The sequence below is a fragment of the Anticarsia gemmatalis genome, chromosome 6 (genome assembly GCF_050436995.1).
Source record: "Anticarsia gemmatalis isolate Benzon Research Colony breed Stoneville strain chromosome 6, ilAntGemm2 primary, whole genome shotgun sequence".
Taxonomy (NCBI): Eukaryota; Metazoa; Arthropoda; class Insecta; order Lepidoptera; family Erebidae; genus Anticarsia; species Anticarsia gemmatalis.
This window is the reverse complement of record NC_134750.1, coordinates 14,186,970-14,208,304: the sequence shown is the minus strand read 5'-3', so window position 1 is coordinate 14,208,304 and position 21,335 is coordinate 14,186,970. Positions and strand designations below refer to the sequence as shown.

At 37.0% G+C, this 21,335-nt stretch overlaps 1 protein-coding gene across 1 annotated transcript in view; it reads left to right on the top strand.

Moving 5' to 3' along the window:
- Positions 1-21,335, top strand: part of LOC142973801 (EGFR adapter protein-like) — a 255,524-nt gene that overhangs the window by 75,492 nt on the left and 158,697 nt on the right. The window lies entirely within an intron of this gene.

The window sequence follows — 21,335 nt, the reverse complement described above, 5'->3', positions numbered from 1 at the left end:
TTTTACCGCGCGCTTTGTGCGCCCGGCAAGGACACGGCACGGCACGGTACTGACACGACACGACACGGCAACTAGCACACTGACCCCAGCTGATACTGCGTTATGTTGTGGACGTCACAAAGGCAATGAAAACTCCCCAATTATTAAACAATTTGGTACTGTTTTGTATCTGTTTAGTTCTTGTTTTACGTGCGATTTGCTTTGTTCACACCACCCTGTGTTTATTGAGTTGTTTAACATATATTTAATTGAAATGTTAGTTACACATGTTTCAAAACCCAACGCGCACTTGGCCAGCATGGTGCACTCGAGGATGAACTTCATTTCGCGAGGAATCCCTTGCCCAGCAGCAGCATATTTTTTATGCTTTAAAAAGGTAATTATGGTCGATAGTATTGCAAGTCAAAAGCACTTTAATTCGATTAAAAGTGGTCTGACAAAAGCGTGATTTATACAGCAAGGCGTGCATTCACGAGTGAGATTAATTTAACAAACACTGAAACGCAAAGTTATATTACTCTCACAAATACACCTTTAAATCAATAGAATTCGGACTACTAAAGAAGGCTTTCAATTCCTCTATTATGTAGGTGTTGGACTATTTGTAGGTACTTGTGTGGTGGAGAGCGCGCCGCTATTAGGCGCTGAGATAAATCCATCGGCCTAATTTATTCTCGTTCGTTCGACTCGCCGGAATTATTCCCAACTTTCTCATTTTGAATATTGTTGGGCGAGTGAATTTATTTCATTACTTCATTCAATTATTTTAAAGTACAGAGGGCAAGTTTACTCGAGGAGTGAACTCATTTTGCGTTAACTACCGCCGACCCCCGGCGTTACCTGCGTGGAACGGAATTATGTAATTATTTTCGGGATTTTATGCCTGTTTTATGTCTAAATATTCGGTGGCAATTTGCGTGATTATAATAACTGGAGTGTACAGTAAAGACGTATATGGCTATTTTTAGTATTCCACTTTTTCAAAAGGAACGATTTTTGGAATGAAAAGTTTGCAGCAAATAAATAGTTACGGTTATAATCTGATCTATCTATTTATCTTTCCCTAAAAAAAGCTTCTTCATGAAATCAATGAAATATTTTACTTTAACTAGCTATTTAACTTACAACTGAGAAAAAATCTTTTTTTCGGCATGAATACAAATCTAAATATAAGCATCTAATTGTGGAACAAACAGAAGTAATTCAATTAACACGTCTGGTGTGTGACACATCGCTCGCTCCATCTAATTGATTTTATTTTAAGCTCGTTTCACAACACTGGACGGTCAGTCGCGTCGCGTCGCGTCGTGTCGCGTCCTATCGCGTCGCGTCATCGCAATTTTTCCGTCACATGTACAAGGTGACATTTGATAACGTTTTGATTGCTTCCCCAAATGTTATGACATGTGTGTGTCAGTGTTGGTTCACGTTAGGTAATCAAGTGTCGTGGGAACGTGTGCGACTGTTCACGTCTGCATACATTACGTACGGCCTGGATTCCTGAGCCATTCCACTCGAGAGGTTTTTACATTGACCACTGTGGTGGTCGCTTTGTATGTAAAGAAGGAAACTCAGAGTGTAATGTTTGACTATCTCTGTAGTGTGTCCGTATGTGACTTATTTCGTGTCGTCTAGCTTTCGATTTCCAAGAGTAAAATGTATTTGGGTATATCACACTAGTGTTACCATGGGTCAAACAACCGGATGGGACTAGTAGGATTGACTCCTAAAGAAAATTGTTGATCAACTTATTCTATAAAAAAATCCCATTACTACTCAATTGTGATAGGAAAACCGCACCCCAATTTCTAAAACTTCGTAAGTACGCCGATCGCGCAAAGAACTGTACAACCGTAAGTGAGTCCCGAGCTTAAAGTCAGCATTTTCTCATAGAGCAGGTAAAAAGCGAGGAATGTTAAGTAGATGGTGCGGGGACACACGAGCGATACGAGTGGAGACAAGGGTGTGTGACGTCACGCGTGCTCGGCGCGCGGCGCTCAGTGTAATGCGGTGAACACTAACGCTCTCATAAACACAGGCTTTTGTCTGTGAAGCGCTAAATTAAACAGCAATTATCTAGATTGTACACACACTACATTTCATTGTATGTGCGTTTTTGTTTATTTGGAAAATAAGCACTTATTTATCACGTAATCTCTGGGCAAATCAAACAGCGTTAGGGTTCCAAACTTAGCTGCACAATAGTTGATACAATTAACTATCATAAATGGATTGTAAATAGTAATCCCGTAGAATAAATAAACAACCAGAAAATGACTGACTCAAAATAAGAACTCTTACTTATCACAAATATTTAAATTAGGTGAGATTTGACAGTACAGCACGTGACACGATTACTATAGTAGTATAGTGACCACCATAAAATCTGCCCTAAACGAAATAATACTGATGTGCTCCATAAAAGCTAATGTATAGCTATTTATCAGTGGGATATATTTGGTGACCGACAAACCGCACTTTACCCTTTGTCAAATGAGATGAGAATCTAAAAATACCCGCTCGAGTCATTTTGTTCATTTCTTGCGGACGTTCATTTTGTGGGAAACAAAAAAATGGAAAACGAAATACCGTCCTTGTTACGGTTGTCGGTTTTTCAAATTATATTTTTGTCTTTTTAAAAAGAGAATTTTGCTCACAATTACCTTATGTCATGAGGACTTGACCACACAAATAATTTTATTTAGGCCCTGAAGTAAAAAAAAACTATTTCAGTATCAAGTCGTATTCCTAACGGGAATCAAATTTTACCCGCTAAGGTAGCAGTCGACTTAACACTACAACACGTTTATCAGTATAAAAATATTATCTTTGTGTCAAAAAATAGCCCTGCATTTGTATGACAACTTTAAAATTGAGTAAATGTTGAAACTGCCGTAGTGTCGTGATTTACTGAATGACTATTGTCCCGCATCTATAGATAGTGAACGAGGATGTCGATGTGGGGTGTATTTATAGTCACATGCTCACATGCTCACATGCTCACATGCTCACAGTCTCGTAGTGACCGCGGCTCCATAAAAACCCGATGTTCGATTATACGGCACACGTTTGTGTTTTATGCGTTCTTGTCAACTGCTCACACACACATATCTACATTTACTCAAATGTACCGTTAACAGCAAAAAAATTTCATATTTGTGTTTTGTAAGTCTATAATTTACTTGATTATAATCGCATGTGGTAATTATATTTTAGTTAAGTTTGACAACCCTCTTGAAATTGTAAACAATGTCAATGTTAAAAAAGTCCCAGACAAATTCCTATTAACCTATATTAACCACAGCATGAGATCCCATGTTAACATTATTTCCATCATCTACACTTTAAATTAAACGGTTGACTAATAACAGGCATATGGGAATGTTTTTGTCAGTATTAGTATTGAGAGAGCATCATAACATTTAAAACAAGTGCTTTGTTGCTCACTGTACTACTGTGTACGTATATGATTTGATCGCGTACGTGTGTGTGAATCGGTGCGGTGTGGTTTATCTGACCGTTTGAATTGAGTGCGTACCTGACACTAGCTGATACATTATACACACGTGTTCAGTTTATCTCACACGACCACTAGTAGCTGTCTATCTACTGAGATCTTGATGTGCTGATGCGCCTTACGATATACAGTTTTAAGAATTGTAACCTTATAAGAAAGGTTTAAAAAAAACGACTTTTTTACTTCCATAAATGCAGTGCGCAATATAAATATTTTTTTAGTTGCTGACCGGTTTTAAAGTCTGTATTAACTATAACTGAGATAAGATACAAGAGCGAACTACGTTATCTTCAAAAGGGTCTGATTAGTATTATCAACTAACATAAATCGAAGCCGCATCACTAATGTACTACTTTTCAACCCACTTCAACGCTCGTTCAAGGTCATCAGTGCCCTTTTACACTCAATACGAAGCACCCTCCAGTAGGGGGCGCCACTCGTCGCAATATCTCACTGCCTCACTGCGCTACTTTTATTTTACGACTACCCACACTTCTATCGGCAAAGTAAACACGATTTAAATTGCACGTTGAGAGATATGAGTTTCTGATATATTTTCAGATTTTTTATTTGTTTTGTATTGATACGAATCGAAACTTGGATTGCGAAATTAATAACAGAACTACGGACATTTAATTTTATAGCGTTCGGCTCCACTATTTGGTAAAAAAATATTTTTAAATTAATATACCTACTCTTGACACCTTTCACCTAAACTTAAACTGCACGAATATAATTTCTGCGGTTAAGGAGGAACAGACAAACAAACAAGTTTTATAATTCTTCGAATAAAGAATTGATAATCTTAAGTAACCACTATGATCAAAATATCGCTCTATTTTACCTTGTAACCCACATTGTTCCACGTCTGTAGTTCAAGGTCGTAGGTCTCCCCTCACGCATTAGTCTCGAGTGCTCTCCGCTAGAGCGCGCCACTCGTCATATCTCTCATATTCACTGAGCTGACTCTTTTATTTTACAACTACCCTCAGTTGTAACTGCTAGTGTCTGACGTCACGAATATTTGTTAACACTTTTGCTAATATTGTATTGAAATAAAAACTGTAAAGAGAAGCTTACCTTTGGGTGTAATGTATCACTCTGGCAAATGATAGACAACTAACGAAAACCCGATAACATTTTATATCTTTCCGAACAAATATCAAGAAAATACTTTAAACTAGAATAACTTCGAATTTGAATGCATCATTTATGTTTAAACGATCTCAATTTTATTGCCTCAGATATCATTTCAAACCGAGAGTACTTTAACGTTTACTACACATACGAGTATAAACTATAGACATTTATAGTTCTCAGAACAATATGTGCAGTAAAATAGTCTGAATATCAAAATACATTCGCGAGGCGTGAGACGTCTGTCGGATAATACGCACAAATCCCTCGCGTGCTACGAACAGCTACGACAATGCTACGACACAACTACGAGTGAGCTACGACACGGCTACGAGGCTACGAGCGGCTCAGTATTCACTCACGGTAACTCAGTGCTCGTCTGTAATGCTCTCAATAGCGTATTGAACATGAAGGAAATGGCGTTTATTTTTATTTGATGCTTTTAAGCGGATCTCACGCTATGCGAAATTGAATACGGAACTTGTTAAATGCTGTTTGACAATACTTTACCTGATTGAACAAATCTAATTTTATTTTAACAAAGACTTAAGTTAATCGGGTTAAAAATCTGTTATTGTGTGCTCATTATTGTAAAAGATATTAACTGTTAGCGTTTGGGCTAAGGTTGCTGAACCTGATTATATTAAAATAACGTTTATAAGGCATAAAAAATGTTTATTGTAGTGTTATAGATTTAAAATAATAATTTTAAAATTAGTCTTATTTTCTGTTATATTTTCTCTCAAGAGACTATTAAAGAAAATTATCTTGAACAGCGCACATTGTATGTACTGCCGATTCCTCAAAAAAACCTAAAGCTGGGAAATATAAGCAAGGAATTTTAACAAAACTATTTACAGAATGCAGATTGTACAGTCTTATGCTAATTGAGTTTTTGTATCAAGGCATATTAAAAAGATAATGACGCCTTTATTTTATCGTCAAATTAGGAGATATATAGCATAGAGCCCTAACATGTCGGGACTTTGTATGTGGCCCGGGACTGGTACCGGTAGCGCGCCACCATTACACGGCTACGCCCCGGACGTCCGCGCCGATGGGCCCACCGCGCCGATAGTCCCGCCACGCCGCCGCGCGCCGTGTCCGGACCTCCCGGCCGGCAAATTAGATCGCGTCGACTACAACATCGTATTACCTACACGACACACTACGTTACCTTCCTTATTCCTTATTACGCTCTTTGCTTTGTTCAACAAATCTAAATTTAACATTATCTTTGCGCTTTAGTGGTTAGAATTTATAAACTTCAGAGAAAAATATAATTATATTACTTGTTATATTATTTTAAAACAAAGGTAGAATAATACGTATTGAATTAGTTTGATACTAGAAAAAGTTGGTATGCAATTTTAAAGAAGCTGAGTTAAAAGCAAGCGCCGCGTAAATCACGGGAGGCACTTAACTTTATGTTACGTGTTGTGTTAAGTACACTTGTCAATCAAAACTGGCGGTCGTAGCGGGCGGGGTCACAACTGTAGCATTTGTCTACGGCGGCGCTACGGTGGAGCTACGGCCCGCTACGGGATCGCTGGAGCGCGTAACTGGGTGCTACGAACCGTAGACCTCGCCCCACTCCACCTTATATACAAGTTTGTTCTTTATATTTATTATTTTTATCGCAGGATCTGTTGTTGTACGCTCAACTTTAACTTGAAATGAGTTTGCCTTATGACGAGGAAAAACTTCAACAACCTGCTCGTTATTAAACATTTTTGAATAATTATGTTATCTTGTGAAACATTTCAGTGTGAATAACGCAAGTTAGTTCACGTAGTTCAGTGGAAGATATCGTAGAGAATGTATTTGCATGCAGTTCATATAATTTATGATTAAATTTCCATGGAGCGGTTGTAAAAGTATAAACATGATCGAGGGCGTGAAGTTTTAATGAAACAAGTTACAGTGGTACTTAGAATTGCAAAACACCGCGCGACCGCTGACCGCCGCCGCTCCGCTCCGCACCGCACCGCGCCCGTCCGCTCCGGTCCGCACTGTTCCTTCTTATTTGCATTCGCTCGCATATCCGATAGAAAACATTTATTTTATGTGACATTAGCTGCAGGGAGTCTTACTCAAATAATTTACTCGTAGACTTGTTGTTATGTGACGTGAATACTGATACGTACAGACAGCGGAGTAACTTAGTCTCTAGAAAATGCTGTATGCACTCATTTGAATATACAAACATTAAGTCTTGTACCTTCTTTGGTGCAAAATAATGATTTCTTAATTTCAGACTTTCGTAATGATTTAGCTATATCTAATGCTAATTCGTGGAGCGCACGAAAAAGCGCCTTATATACAAGTTTGTTTTTCACTTATTATAAACACATTATTTTTTTTTTTTTTTTTTTAATAACCCATATGTGTCCCACTGCAGGGCAAGGGTCTCCTCCCAAACGAGTGGGAGGGGTTAGGCCTTGAGTCCACCACGCTGGCCAAGTGCGGGTTGGGGACTTTGCATGCCCTCAATAAATGTATTAAACAAATTTTAGGCATGCAAGGTTTCCTCACGATGTTTTCCTTCACCGTTAGAGCAAGTGATAATCATTTCTAATTATTTCTTACATTTCAATTTTATTTTGAATAATAATTAAGTCACGTACTGTATTTACATTATATGTACCTACACAGATTTGGTAAAATGTGGCGTTTTTTCTTGGAATCCATCAACGAAGCCGAGATTGCGATTACAACGTAGCCTGTATGTATTACATACATTGTATATGTACAAATCGATTCATTATAATGTAATGTTTTGTTTGCTTCAACATTTTCTTAAACGATGACTTTATTTTATGAACGTATGGGTTTGATTCTTGTAATGCGAAAATAAATTATTTGAAAGACATTTTGAACAGATTTGCCGTAGGTACCCTTTGCTATGAATACAACTGCGAAGTCTTTATCTTTAGCTATAAGATAATAGTATAAGAAAATTATTATTATTTTATTTATGAATTTACCGGACATATTGTTTTTCTTCAATAATATAAAATAATGAATAGTTTCAGTAACACAGAAAGCTCGCAAACTCTTAAACAAGCGTGTTCTAGTACATTTTTATTTAGTAAAGTAATATCTAAGCTGGCTGTGGTCGGAACAGCAATGGTAGCTGTGTTCCGCGTGTTATTACTGAGAACACTGCGGGAACATAGCACTGAAATAACGCACGATTGTAAACTTAGCCTTCATATTACAACTGTACACAACAGGAACGTATAGATGTTTTAATAATTTAAGTAGTTTGTTGAAATAAGTAACTATTTGTAAAGATTCAAAAGCTTATTTGTTAATTTCGATTTCTCATATGGACAGCGTCAGATTTTGGTATCCCTCTTAAAAATAAGGTAAATATGAAAGTTTGGTTTTGTTTCATACATCTCTGCTTTCACTTCCGGGAAAACCTAATATTATGAACATTGATTGAACTATTATAAGAACCTATAAGTGATACACCTGTGAGTGTAAGACGAAGATGAGTCGTTGCATACATTACACCTCGAACTAAATTACTGCGAAATAGGATTAAATTGTTAGGATTTAAGAGATTTGATTGTTAAATATGTATTAAAATAACGTGTGATTCTTGAAACAATATAGTCTCGCCGTGTACGTGTTCAATAAATAACAGTATGGAATAAATAGGGGCGGATCACAATATATTAACTGTACGTGAAGCCTATACGAGTCGACAGGCAATTTAGCAAACACTATAGTAAAAATATCTGTTAACTGAAAACTAAACTGCCTCTATGACGCAGTGGTTAACGTTGCCATGCCGCTACCATTGCTTGCGGGTTCAATTTCCACACGGAACAATCATTATTTATGCGATTCACAAATAATTGTTTCGGGTCTGGATGTACTTTATGTCCGTTGTTAATATTTTTTTGTAAAGCAAAAAACATTGTTTGTTAAAGTCACGGCACAAGGGCAAGACTAAGTACGGGAGTGGTCTTTATTTAAAAAAAAACACGTTACCCAATATCTAAAGTATTGAATGACTTCAACTGCTCTCACCTTTGGTGTGTGGAAAAATTCGCGCGTGTTGAAATTTCTCTAAGAAATGGTGTGACAGAACTTAATGTTCAAAATCAGACACGGTAACTATTGGTTTCTCCACGAGTAGTAAAGTTTATAACAACTTTCTCTTGGGGCAGCAAGAAGCCAGTATATTTTCCTCAAAATTCATATAATATACATTTTTTGACCAAAATGCACATAAATGTTTTAGATCGCTAGTTTTAACCGTTTAGGTATAGTACTTTGTTTTGCGATTTTGATTATATTTTTTTATTTGTCCTTGTTTCGCTCGAAAACTGCTAAATCGAATCGCAAAAAATAGGCAGAGTAATAGATTACATCTCTGGAAAATCCGTAATATGCTATGTTTGGCATAAGTCGGAAACTAAACTTTCTATACAAGTGAAGACACGCGGGTCAGATAGTTCTAAGTCAAATAGTTCTAGCTAGTTTTATGCAACGTAAGCGGACATTAGCTAATGTACAATAGCACAAAACACACATGTTGTGTGCCGGCGCCAGGCGATGTGTGTGTGTGTGCATGTGTTCACTACACGTTTTAAGTTCCTCGGCAACTTGCCATTTTTAATACAACGCATTTGCTCCAGAAATATCGGATTATACCGACTGTTGGTACAATACAAATGTTTTAGCGCAACAATATAAAATGTAATTATTTTATCAGGATATTGGTGCAGAAGCGTGAGAAGTTAGTTGGTAAAAAAAATTGAGTATATTTAATCGAAAAAAAATATCTTTTTCATTTAATTCTTATGATAAAAATGTGTTCAACTTGATCGCTGAACTCATTTTGATGTAAATAATCATAGAGATAGTCAAACATTTTTTCAAAATTTAATCAGTCAAAAAAAGTCATATAGCCGCGTGGTAGTGCTTGTAGCCGAGTTTTTTTTATAAAGAACTAGGTTACCAGTTCCTTAAACAGTTTAAAATGAAAGTCCATAACTGTACAAGTGTACTGATGGACAGAGCCTCCTCACAGAACGAGAGGGATTAAGGCTCAACGTTCACGCTACACGAGACTCAAGTCGTTACTACTTTTTATAATCGACTCAACGATCAAGCGCTCTTAATGTACGTACAATTAAGTCTACAGCTTTTTACACAGTGTGTTTTTTTTCCGATTACCTACTTATTTTAAAATAATACTTTTGAAATTAAATAACTAAATATGTATACAAGTGATGCTAGGATAAGTATATTCTTGTATATTATGCAATGTTTTCTGTTTTTCGCAGTGAACTCATGCTTTCGCTGCGGTGACTCGGTCCCGCATTTTTGGCGAAAAACAACGTCACGTGGCGCCAACTGGTATCAATAAAAACAAAATTAGCAAGCAGTGCCTTATGTGACGTCACACAAATAAAGTAAATACTTTTTTTAAACGGTATTTATGGAATATTGAAAGTACCTACTGCATTGTTAAAATAGTATAAATGCTCAGTTGTTTAATATAAATGCTAGGGAAATTAAAGCTTTGTATGTCCGTGGAGTGATTTCCGACAGTACATCACCAAAACTTCATGCTCACAAAGCACTTTGACCTGTTTGTGACAACGAGGCAATGGACTTGGATTACATTCTACTTTTATATTAGTTGTCTTAACTGTGTACTATGAGTATATGTGAACTATAAACATACTCTCGCAACAACACTTTAGTATACCTTTCTTTATATTGTAGCAAGTATACACAGTACAAGTCGTAACATTGTAAACAGTTCATTTGTTAGAGCGGCGAGCGTCTTCGTCCATCTGATCCACATTACACTTTACAATGAGTTGCATCAACAAGACAGCTAGCCCCGCCCCCCGGCGCCGCCTCGCTTCACATTAATTAAGAAGACACGTCGTCGTATAATCCGGCGCTCGCCATCAATCATAAACCTGCTCACCATTACTCTTCATCAGCGTGTGCTCTAAAAACGCCGCGCATCCATCTCCCGCGAGCCACTCCGGCGTTTTCCTACTTTTACTTTCACTCTCCATACTTTTAGTTCGTCTGCCGAATAGTGTCGGAGGCGGAGCGCCCGCCACTAACAACAATTACTTTCGAAGAGTGATTTATAATTTTCCGTAAGAAATTGGAGGCTCTTTTAAGCGGCTTACGGGCGGTTGTCGGGCGGTTTAGTGGCGGAGCGCCTCCTGGCTGCGACTCGATAAGTAGCCGGGAGGGGGGAGGGGGCGCAATCGGCGTCGGTTTTTAATTTCCCCCGGGAAGAGAACCTTAACGACCGATACCCGAGCTACTGAACATTGGCGACATTGTTTCTAATGTGTTCCTTTCAATAATGTCAATGAGATAGCTCGGCGTCGCTCCGCCCACCGCGCTCGGCTCCGCTCCGCGAGCTATTCAGTGTATTCGTCGGAATTAAATGTAGCTTCATGTCGAGAATGAGAGTTATGTGAGGAGCGGCGCGTGTCTCACGTAAATTGTTTGTTACGACTATAAGATTTGAGTCTGTCGCTGCGTCGTGCGTGGCGCCTACACACACTACACACACCAGACCGCGCGCCGCGCCGAGCGCTCGCACAATTTAGTTTATATCAGCCGCGTACGTTACGGTAGGCTTTATTTGTCTTTCGGAAATGTTCAACTTATTTGCAGCCGTAAATGAAATGTTTGTATTTCCTTTTATGTCTTAAAGGTGAGTTTAGGTTGGAATATTTTCTTGTGATATGACATTCTGCAACCGTAAAATTTTCAAGGGAATGCTTACAGTTGTTGAGCATTTCCCAGTGATATGACTTTGGTTGTACAATGCATTTTTCACCTGTATTCTCGACTTAATTCTACAAAATATTTCTCTCAACAGGTAAAAAAGATCTATCTAACTCACTCGCACACTCGCTTGAGTAAATCATTTGATGTAAGGTACTCATATAGTAGTGGTATGGCCGGCACATCGTCACGGGTTACATTTACGAGGGTCTGCGCCGAGAGTTATGATAATCGCCGCCATCTCATCACGGTTCATTCCTTCAACCGTTCGACTGAACAGAGAGAATATACTTCTTTTACTGTAGAACCTCATCTATCTTAGCATCTAGAGCACGTACCGCTGAGATTTTTAGTTTCTTGGCTGATACTGGGAGTTAATCGAATGTCTCTTGTTAGAACCATATTTTTTTTGACAAATATTACAAATCTGATTAAATTTAATACACATTGATGAATTAAATATTAAATAAATTGATTTTGATCAAGTGCCCGTTAGACACTTTGCGTAGATTCAATAATTGATTGAAAGAGATTTTAAAAATGCAAGTCTGATCACCGTTTGGAAATCTGTCTGTTTAATTCTTCGAAACTTATTGATCATTTAAAAAAGTAAACAGACATTACATAAAGGTAAAGAATAAACATAAAACTAGATTTTCAGTAGCAATACATTGCTGCACCGTAACCGACAGACAGTCTTGACAGTTAAAAATGTCAGTACTTAAAATGCATTGTAACAAAGCGAATCTGTGCTATCCTGACATGAATATTTTATGTTGCAGCACTTAGTTGTGCTTCGAGGAGCTTTGTTACTGTTGTACTCTTGTACAGCGAGACGTTGCGACGACGAGTACAGGCTTTGGACCTGACGATCGTTCAACAGCTTGTACTGAACCAACATCTTTAACGAATGAGGTTCAGTAAACGATTTATAAGAATTTTGCTTTGCAACAATTTAGTGAGGTGGTCCGGACAAATCCCCAACGCACTAAAAGAAGTGCTAAGTTTGTTTAATTTTATTTGTTTTTGAGTAAATGGGGTATTTTTATAGTTCAACTACAAAAATACTAACAGCTCCCGACTTTGTACGCGTAAACACTCCATCCATTGCTGTTTTCAATTTATTGTTGTTCCATTCACATTAGTCATAGCGCGATGTTAAATAACCTTTAGCTTTCCTCAATAAATGGACTATTTAACCCAAAAATAATATTTAACCGGTAGTTCCGGAGATTAGCGCGTTCAGACATACTCTTTAACTTTATATTATTAAGTATAAAATTTATAATATTTTTATTTCAATTTGTAAACATGTATGTTGTTAATGACTTTTCTAACTCATAAATTGTGAGACATTAATAATATGAGCTAAATTTATTTTTAGCCCGAAAATGTTGTTAAAACAATATATGTTATTTTTGGGTATCATTATGTCTACAAGTATCAGTAGTATTTAATAACGTGTGTGTATTTGTTTTCATCGTATTTCTTCGTATTATATTTATAAAGAGGTTTCTGTTTATTCGGTTTCATTATTTTCGTCGAGTTGAGTTTAATCACGTTCTCTGTACGATCCACCATGTTACCAATTATTATAATTATTTCGTCGTTGTGATATATTATTGACTTACCTTGTATTGTTCAAGTCGTCTGAGGACTGCTCATTATTTTGTCAAGAATACGAATCATCGATTTTTTATGAATTCAATTGCAATCGTATGACTATACTGACTAGACAATAGAATTTTTTCAATACTATTTGGTCCTCAAAATTGCTTTTATCGCTACAATATAAATCAAAATAAAAAGCGCATGAGATTGAAAATGTCATTGAAAATTGTGATTTATTTGAATATTCCGTTAGTTTCATACTGGCGTGTATGAACTTCACATAAAGCGTGACGTATTTATCTCATAAAAACAAACGTTTTATCAGTCGCATTCACGGTGTTCGTTCAGAAGCGTTTAAATGCATTTCGTTTAAAATATAAAGCTGAGATCTCCATTCATCGGGTGATATGTGACAGCGGGGCTCAACGCGACAAGCGCGCATTTCCCACGTAAATTCAGCGCAAAGCCGCGACAAGCGTGCGACACGACACGACAGCGACACGACTTGTCGCACGTCCTCTCGCCTCCGACATCTAAGCGGCTTTGCGCCACCTATTTTCCACATCGCACAATATTTCGCTCCCGAGGCAATTTTTATTTACATACGCGTCTTAGATTTTACATGTTGTGTTCGTATATCGGAAGAACCCCGTTTTAAATTACCCTCGCTTTTATTTTCCTTTTTGTCCGTTAGATATAACAAAGAACAATACATATTTTTCAAATATTTAGGATATATTAATACATAAAACTGTGGCTCTACGTTTAAATTGTTGATTTTACTGCAGATTAAGAGATAACGGTATATTCACTGACAAATATAATAACAACAAGCAACTAATGGCGACAAAATTACCTGATACAATAAAACCGGATCTGCAGTTTGTTATTGCAGCGTCACAAGTAAACAGAACAAATTCATTCGAATTATAACTTAAAGTATTATGTTGAAGTCTTTTGTGGTACGTAATATTCTAGTATTATATGACGTCTACAGTGAGGCAATGTCGTGTCGACGTGAAATTCTTGTGAATTGCATATCACAGTCGTATTCCAGTTAGCCTGTAGGTGACAGTTTTATTTTTTTAAACGTTTAGTTGTCATAGAATACTCTATAACTTAGACTTTTAATCTTTGAATCTTTGTTGTGGTTTAGTTGAAACTGAAATAATAGACTCAAAAGAAATCAACAAAGTTACTGCCACTTTTGTTTGTAGCTCTCTATTATAACGGACGATCATGTATTTCAAATATTAGCTTAAAATTTTCTACTCTACTGTGTTGTAAATCTTTTGGCGATTGAAAAGAGTGGTCGTGAGTTACTAGCTCTTCTCATAGGGCTCTACCCCCTTCCGAGCTAGTCGTAGATTGGCATAAGTGTCAATTCTTGACATAAATGAATAAATGATTTGATTTAGATTTTTAGTAGATACTTAATCCGAGCAAACCCGAGGAATTAACGAACAGTAATTTTAACTACAATCAAATTAAAGTTTCATGATAGTAAGTAAGGATAGGTTTTACATGACCACGAATCGCATTTGATTCGATCTATCTCTAAGATGAGTTATTAATGAATGTAAGCCCGGTGAGAGCATCGCGACCTTTTTATTGCCGCGTATACATTGGCACAACGAACATAAATACAAAGTTGGGCTTAAAAAACAAATATATTAAGCAACTGGCGAAGCAAAAAAAAAGTGGTTGCGCGTAGTATATTCATGCTACTGTAGCTCGATTCTCTACAATTGGAACCATCGAGTATCGATAGGTTGACATTTAAAATGTCATGCAAAAATAGTTACCATGACGGCCACTAGAGGCACTGATCAGACTGTTATACAAAATTTCTCGATAGCTAGTTGGTTGTCGATTTTCGATAGTAGTTGAGTATCGGGTACAGTCATGAAAATTCTACTTATAATTGGTTTAACCTATCAAATACGTGTACCAGTAGTCCAAGTACAACAAACCTGTAATGAACACAGTACGACATCTCTTGTCATTCGTACGGCCGGTGTGTACAGCCAATACCGTGGGTCCCCGGGAAGGGCCCGCGGGAGTACTGTTCCGGTCACAGAATGATATCACATCGAGATATTCGCCTATTGTCAGTTTGTACGCCTCGCTTTGTTACGCACATTCTATGGTTATGTATGTGAATGGAAATTTTGTGCGATTTGCATAGCGATAACATAATACGGATATAAAGTTTAAGGTTGTTAGAATTTAGGATTATGTATTGTTTTTTAGTGCAATCGTAGATAGTTGATATTTTAAGGATTTCCTGTATACGTTTTAGCAAATTTGTAGTTGTAATATTTGGTAAATTGAAAAAAGAAAAAGTGGAATATAATATTAATAAGAAATACTCATTAAAAATTTCGGATGTTTATCCGTCGTTATTAGAAACTAAATTTAATTAAAAACTTTCAAATCAATTGTGTCGTAATAAATTTATTCAACAATATTAACAAAACAAACATTTAGAGTATAATTCATAAATAATAACAAATAAATTCGTGTAAGTAGCGCGGCGCTCCGGAGCTGTGAGCTGTGAACACAATCCGATTTGAAGGTTCCCCGTATTATTCCACGATTTGCTGTTGACGCATAACGTCACATTTGCAAAATTGTATCGAAGCAGATTAGGTACTTGTGCGTAATATGATTTGTGTATAAGGACATTTTCGTACTAGAAGCAAATGATACCAAAGAGAACGGCATAAAAATAAAATAAATAAATAATACTAAATATAGATTTTTTGGTATTTCCTGTACTTTTAATCACATTCCCGATATACATACTTCGAAAATGTCGAGTAGTAAGGATTGCCTTTCAAGCTTTGATACCAATATTTAGGAGATAAAACTTTTTGGATTAAACAAAATACCCCTTTTTTAGTGAAACAACTAAAACGATTTCCGTGCAGCAGTGGTCCACAGTCCACAGCATAGCATGCATAGCTCACGTCCGACACTTGTACTACTCTTCAGCACAAAACAATAATATCAAATTACTTTTATTATAAACAACATCTTTAAAAGCATTTTCTAAAAGGTGTTGAACGCGAACACGCAGTTCTGCGTCACGGGCGTGTATTCTAAGTAAGTGTGAAGGTAGTCTCACTTCAGTTCTCAGTATTGTAAATGCTATCTGAAAACTAAATTTGGAAAATTTTCCTGAGACTTCACAGGAACTGTCCTTCGGAAATTGTTATCGATTTTTCATTTATTATTATGACTTCACTGAATTCAATCAAGTGAAATACTGAAGACGCTTTGTCGTACTTTTGAAAAGGGTTCAATCTTACACAAGTTATTATTATCTTCAAATTTAACTTTAAGAACAAAAAAACGGTTCATCTTTTAGGCGAATGCCTAAAACATACGCAAGAGGTCTTTTCATAATATAATACCTATATGTTCAGGAATTATAACTTAAGAGTTATACTGACTAAACTTAACTAAGTAAGAGGCTATAGCTTTCGCAGAAAATGACACAAAAACAATAATATAACGGGATAAAATCAAATTGTTTTGGCACATTTGTGTTTAATTTTAAATAATCGCTTCAAAAAATACGCTGTCCATTTAGTCAAATGGACAGTCAGTCACAACAGTCACAACTCAATTGAATAAAACTCACAAACGTCTTGTACAAAAAAGAACTGTCAGTAGCAAGAGGTCGCAAGTTGTCATAAACTTGGCACCGCACCGAGACTTGGTCACAAACCTCGCCAAGTGCACCAAGTCCGCCAAGTACGACAAGTACACCAAGTCACCGCGCACCTCTCACCACAGCTTTGTACGTGGTTTATTTCACTCTACGGAATATTTTATTTAAACAATTCAAGTAAAGGGTCTTCTTCTATTTGTACAGTTTGTGGTTAACCTTGTCTCAAAGTTTTTTAATCCGTTCAAGGGTTTTAACATTGCATTAAGTTGTCGAATCATAACAACTAAATGCAATTTAGACGTAACCTCTGAAGCACGGAGTGAGTAAAATAGATTCTTAAGTGGTATAAGTAGGAATTAGAACTTGGTGAGAATAAATTGTATCTTTAGTAAAGATGCAATTTTGGTACAGACGCGTTTTCCCACAACTTTCTACTGCATAACATTTGTCATTTATGTAGAACAGCAGTTTACAAACAGTCATTCGTAATAATCGCAATAACTAACGTTCTAACCGTGAAAGAAAACTACGCCACAGTTAGCCGGGTCCATTACAGCCTGGCCACCTGTTACGGCGGCCGGCTTCGCCCGCGAGCCTTCGAGCGCAGTGATTGAGCACCGCATTTGTACCTACAATTATGAGCCGCACTCCCCGGCCCTGTTCACTCACATCTGCGCTAGAATACGTGTCGTTTTACTTTGTGTGTCTTAGTACAGCTGCAAACCGTTGTGAGAAATGGAATAATAAAGTAAATATCATTCAACAGCTCACAAACGGCCATCTGTAGCACGATTTTTTACAGTCCGTACTACCGAGTATCAAGAGTTTGACATTTAAAAACTTCTGGAATGTAGTTCTCACGTCGCCCAGTAGAGGCGCTGGTGAAATTTTCTCGAATATCTCTCCGGTTTTCGGTAATAGGTGAACGTAGAGACTAATTTAAAATTCAGGATGTCGTTTTCATCGCGTCTCTGTCATTCGTACGTCTTTAATTTTTCTTTGCCTTAAATGCAGCTGTTTTAATCTATATTCGCGCACACAAAGTTATTTGGCGTATGCTATACTGCTACGATAACAGATGAGTCTACTCCAATTTGTATTGTCTTTGCATACGAAGTTTATTGCAAGTCTTTATTGCTCCCCGTTATGAAGTTCTATGGAAGCGGGTTATTTATTGAATGGCTTATTAAGTTACGTAGTTTAACAAATCAAGTTACTGGATAAACTGGGAATTATGGGCTATAGCTAAATGCCATACTGAGTTAGTTTTTCGCACCCGAGGTTTGTAGAAAAAGGGATTTGTGAAATCCTTTTTTCCGAGTATCGCTATATGGGACTATAAATATATTTTTTGGTAAATAAGGGATTGGTGAAGTCTAACGAAGTACAGTTTAGGGCTCACAGACGTGACTTCTGAGAAAAAGAACTTACGTCCTTAGATGAAAAAAGAACATTCGTAATGTCTGTATTATTTATCGTAGACCTGAACCTAATTCTGAAATAGCGGCGTTTTATTTGTATCTTTCTGCCTTACATAATGTTATCTTTTTAACAAACTAAGCTTGCAAGTTCAAGCAATAAAATACTTATGAAAAAAAAAACATAAATAATAATGATATCTTAACACAATTAACACTGATAGAGGAACTTAAACCCTAAACCGAACTGGAATCAACCGTATCTATAAAAACCCCAGTATATAGACTGCTCAAAGAAATAAAGTGTAAAGTAAAGTAGAGCAAATAGTCGTGAGTGTTGGAGAGCGGCGGCGGCGGCGGTGACCTCGTACAGAACGTGTCGTGTTCAAGACGAAGAGATCTGTTGCTCGTAGTGTTGCTTCTCAGCGGAGATTATCCCAGGGTGGTGCGGTGTTGTCATTGATCGCTAAGTGGAGGGATTTAGATGTGTAGTATACCATTTAGTAGGTAAGCAACAGGTCGTTAAAATATTGAAGAAGAAAATTTAAAGATATATTTATTATGAGTTTTAGAAAGCTTAGTGTGTACTTGATTGTTTAGGGGTCGCCGTACCTTGCTCATGGCTACGGCTTGAGTGATTTATTTTTGTTTATTTTGTGTGAGAAGGCATAAACTGAAATTGAGACCACAGATGCTTTGCAACTGCTACTTATTTCTTAATATTACCAGTAAATTATAATCGTATTTTTCAGCATGCTTTAAAAAACATTCAATCATCATTAAGACACCATGCTAATAAATAAAGTTTAATCATTTTAAATATCTTTTAAATATCATTCACAGCTAATAAGGAACATATTATAACAAATTCAAGAATCAAATCATACCATAAGAGTAACCCAATTCGTACATACATACATGTAAGTTAAGTGCGTCGTAAACTCGTAAGCGGCGCGCCCGAGCACCCGCCCCAGTGGCAGTGAGAACACAAAGTGCGCATAAAACGAGGCCGCGCGGACGATCGCTCTGTGTTCAATGTGACAATTACGTCATAATTTGGTAATAATGTTATTATTGTGTATCATTCAGTTTTTCATTGATTGGTCTTGAAATGTTTTCTTTGATGGTGTGTTTTCGAATCACGATGTTAGATTTTTTTATGGATTGTGGTACACTGGTTGCTTTTCGAGTATTTGACAGTGTTGAAGGTCTTCCAACTTATGAATTAGTTTACCTGAACTGCACTGCGAAGTATTCCCTTACCAGTACCGCGATTTTTTATCACTATCGACTACCGGCAACCGGCTAGCCATCGAAAAATGTTGTATGACTATTGGTTCAGCGCCTCTAGCGGGCGTCGTAGAAACTATTTTGGCAGTACATTTTAAATGTCAAACTCTCGATACTCGACAGTACAGAAGCGCTCCTATTAACAGGTACTAAACAGTGCACTATCACGTATTTACCGATACTCCAGGTTCAGAGCGCGGCCTGTATCGCGCCGCACTTGTGTTCAAACGTTCTCCCTCCGGCTTACCACTGAAACCTACTTACACCGCTAGTACTAGATCACTCTGAAAGTAGGGTTGAGGTGAGCACAGACAGCTCACTTGAAGCGTTTGATGTTAAGAAATGAGGCTGATTTGAGCATCATTTTCTGATGTTCGTTTAGTGTATACGAAGTGTAACATATGCGATTTTCAACTTTTGTTTCTAGTGGGAACAAAGAATGTTCAAAAAAATTTTGTTTTTCTTCTTCGAGTATTCTAAAATAGTTTCGTGAATATTCTATATAATTAGTAAACGATATTTATTTGTTGTAACGTAAACGCGTAAAACGCGTTGATTATGTAATTATTTGTCAGGCGTATTTACAGAGGGGATAGAACGTTCAGCTTATATTTTGTTTAACTTAGGTATGATGAAGTTTGTCAAAAACAAACGTTACTTAACTGTTTTCTTTTGTAAGAAGCCCTTATATGGCTTCCCCTTGTCACACACGCGGATATTAACACAAATTCTGCATATAACTAGCACCTGTTACGTCGTACATTTTCAAAGTACGTATTCCATTGCTGCTTTAGTTTGATTTAGTCGGCAAGCGAGCGATCACGCGCGCCACGTTATTGAATACTTAACGATAATGTCGCCGCACTAATGCGTCGCGCAGTCGGAGCCGGTGATTTAGTGGCGATGACTGAACGAAATGGACTAATAATGATTTGTGAACGTTTCTCTGCTGTCGATTAAAAAGCTAAAGGAATGTACTTTAACCTTAGAAAAAGTTAGAAAACTGTCGCTACAATTGCGACGTTTGTGTGACTGTTTGACTTTTATGTCTAAACAGCAACACCGATTCTGACGAAGTATTTTTGTTTAAAGACAAATTCCGCACTAAGAATTGACTTTTACAAAAAACGGACACAAAGTACTACCAGACCCGAAACAATTATTTGTTGATCGCACAAATAATTGTTTTGTGTGAGAATCGAATCCACGACCCCCTCACGCAATGGTAGCTTACCACTTGCCACCTTCTTCCAAATTGTGGAGATCGTTATAAAAGAAAATCGAACATTGAACCTCTTATTCCCCAGACACTGAAGCAATATTATTTTATAATCCACAAAAACACTAAGTTTGTTTATCTGAAAGCAGAAAAACAGCGCGAGAAAAACACTCAAATATTTTCATTGTTATACAATGTCTAGAATCGTAAGTGTCAGGTACATACACTGAGTAAAAGCTACATTTACCTATATGTTGCTATAAAACAGCCCGTATGTACATACGGGTTATCTCACCGCTCTATGTTATTGATACATTGATCGTACAATCTCTACATAGAGTGTGAGATGAAAATCTTCGATAAACATTTGGTTTCATTCTAGTCTATTTTCGTACGAGTTTTTTGTAGGATTGGTGAGTCGTTCGTATGTTAAATAGGTATTTATTGTGCATTGTTTTCGTTTCTAAACTAAAGTGAAGAAAATGGTCGCTAGATGGCAATAGTATAGTTTTTCGAGTAATGGGTGATCAGTTTCATTACTTACGGTTTACACAAAGAGACTTTATTTTTTAGAGGATGTAATATACGTCTACGTAAAAACTGCTGAACTTACCAAACATGTGAACTAATTCATTGAACATTTAGCAATGTTCTAATTTAACAGTAAAATTAAAC